The 2943-nt window shown below is 42.9% G+C and overlaps 1 pseudogene; it reads right to left on the reverse strand.

The window, feature by feature from the left end:
- Positions 1–1842: 1842 nt before the first annotated feature.
- Positions 1843–2637, reverse strand: LOC102840680 (annotated as a pseudogene).
- Positions 2638–2943: the final 306 nt, after the last annotated feature.

A 2943-nucleotide genomic window follows, 5' to 3' on the forward strand; every position in this document is an offset into this window, starting at 1 on the left:
TGTACTGTACTCTTCCTTGTCAGAGCTTATCACAACACTAAGTATGTGATTATTTGTAAAATGACATGATTAAGGTTTCTCTCCCTAGCTAGACATTTAAGCTGGTTCAGAGGTCTATTGCCAGTCATGTTTATGCATATCCCCAGCAACAAGCAAAGCTCCTTGCACAGATTTTAAAACAAAACTACAAAAATGAAAAGGGGATATGAAGAATGAGGAGCCCAAGGAACAGGTCCTATTGGATACCAGTCCTGTTAAGGCACGTGCTCTCTTTGTCTGCCCTGTTGGTAACCAATCCAGCAGTAGCAGGATGTCCAGAGGTAACATGTAGTGGTTTCAGATTTAGACCATTTGGTTCACATTTAAGCTGCATTATTCACCTGCTATAGCCTTATAGGATAAGCACTGGATTGCCAACCTTTCAAACTCACTAGCTTCTCCTTGGAGACCCTATGGAGGGTCACTACAAGTCACAGCCAACTCAAAAGCACTTTACAACAACTACATTCACCTGAGAGATGGCTTTAAGCCAATTGTTTAAACTTTTGAAGCTTCCGTTCTCCTATCTTTAAAATGGACATACTAATAGTAACTACATCACAGCTTTTTGTTTTGTTTTGTTTTTTTATAAAGCTTTTATTGTGAATTGAGTGATAGTTTACATGGGAGAGCATTGGTTTTGCACTCATCATATTTTGTTTCATTGCAATGATTACAATCCCCTCCAATCAATAGTATTTGCTTCTATTCCCGGGGGGGCGGGGAAGGTGTATGCTTTTTTGTTGTTGTTATTTTTGGATGTACACAAAAACACTCAGGAATATATGATCATTTAAACAACCAAAGGGCACATTCTGCTAGTCAGCCTCCTGGTCACCAGCACACAGCCTTTCTCTTTCCATGAGTCTAGATCCTCAACTGCTCTATCTCTCCATGCCATGACCACCACATCTCTGGTGTCACTGCTTCTCTGATAAGCATCCTGTGTTCCGCTCACACTCTTCTCTCTTAATGGTCCTAGAGTGGTCTATTCCTGAAATGTAAGATTAACTATTCCCCCTTTTTTGTTTCAAAACTTCTACCTTTACAGTTGTGACAATCACTACTAGTCATGATAACTATTACTTCTCATGCATTTTTTAATGGTTAAATGAGTTAACCGATGATTGCTGTTGTTGCTATTTTCAAGTGTCATCAAGTCAGTTCAGATTCTTGCACAGCAGAATGAAATGCTGCCCGGACTGGCGCCATCTTCACAATTATGGTTTACTAGAGCCCATTGCTGCTGCTACTGTGTCAATCCATCTCATTGGGGGTCTTCTTCATTTTGCCAACACTCCACTTTACCAAGCACGATGCCCTTTTGAATGGAATGGTCCCTCCTGATAACACATCTGAAGTATGAAAGATGAAGTCTAGTCATCATGACTTCTAAGGAGAATTCTAGTTGTATTTCTTCCAACACAGATTTGTTTGTTCTTCTGAGAGTCTATGACACTTAAAATAGTCTTCTCAATCACCACAATTCAAATGCACTAGTTTTTCTAAAGTCTTCCTTATTCATTGTCCAGCTTTCACATGCATATGAGGATATTGACTATACCATGGCATGGGTCATGCACAGCTTAATCCTCAAACTGGTTTTTTTTGGAGCTCAATGGCCTCATACAGCCCAAACCACCTTTATTGGAATCTTTACACACTGATAAGTCCTCACACCCCCACCCCACCCCCAACACTCACACACAAAGCAGGTGACTGCTGGCCTTCTGGTTCAGTCTGGGGAGAAGGAGGCCCAGACCCTGGGATAGAGATCAGACATCCCCTGGCTTCCCACCACGATCACCCTGCAGTTGGGTTGACAATTTTTCCCAGGAAGAGCAAACTCTGGGTGGTCACATCCCAGATGAGCAGCAGGAAAGGCCTGTTGAAATGAACATGGGAAGCCGATGTAGCATTCAGGGTCTGGGGCTGGGAGAGGAGGCCAGACGCGGCTCCAGCCTCGGTCCCCTTCTTGCTCATGTCCACCACTGCCTTGTGCGACACCCTGGAGACGGTTGTGTTGAGCCGCCCGGTGATTCCTGAAAAGTCAGCTTCTAAGTTGAATACGTTGGTGAGACCGATTTGGGACAGTATTTCTTCCAGGTTGTATATTCCAGAGATGGAAAACCGTGGCAAATGCAAATCCAGCAGACTGGGCAAGAGCAGCGGGTCCCATTTTCTTAGGATCTCTGGCTGCAGTGCCATCTCCACCTGCTTCATTTTCCCTGGGTCAGGAAGGAGTAGCAGAGCCTGGGCGTTCCCACTGTATTCTATCTGGAGGACCATACAAGCCAATTCCTGGTCATAGAGGAACCTGTGCATTTCCTTCTGGTGCATCATGGGTATGCGGAGAGAGGTCCTCTGGTCTGCAAAGAAGCTCTACTGCTTCTGGGTGTGGTAAGGTGTGAAAGGATGCTTCCACTTGGCTTGGGACAAGAACCATAAAGCCATGAGAGCATTCTCCAAGAGAGCAGCTCTGGGCAGACATCCAGAAAGCCACATTGGTTTGGTGACTTCTGGATCAAACTGGTATTTTTGCTCTTTAACACTTGAAAGAGATCTTGTACATAAGATCTGTCTAATAAAACATGTCATTTGATTTCTTGACTACTACTTTCATGAGTGTTGCCTGTGGATTCAAGCAAAATGAAGTCTTTGACAACTTCAACCTTTTCTCCATTTATCATGATGCTATTTATTGGTCCACTTGTGAGGATTTTTATTTTCTTTATATTGAGATTCAATTCTTACTGAAGGCTGTAGTCTTTGATCTTCATCAGTAAGTATTTTAAGTCCTTTTTGCATTCAGCAAGCAGGATTATGTCATCTGCATATCTTAGGTTATTAATGAGTCTTCTTCCAATCTTGATGCCATGTTCTTCTTCATATAATCCAGTTTCT

The sequence above is a fragment of the Chrysochloris asiatica genome, unplaced genomic scaffold, assembly GCF_000296735.1.
Source record: "Chrysochloris asiatica unplaced genomic scaffold, ChrAsi1.0 scaffold00036, whole genome shotgun sequence".
Taxonomy (NCBI): Eukaryota; Metazoa; Chordata; class Mammalia; order Afrosoricida; family Chrysochloridae; genus Chrysochloris; species Chrysochloris asiatica.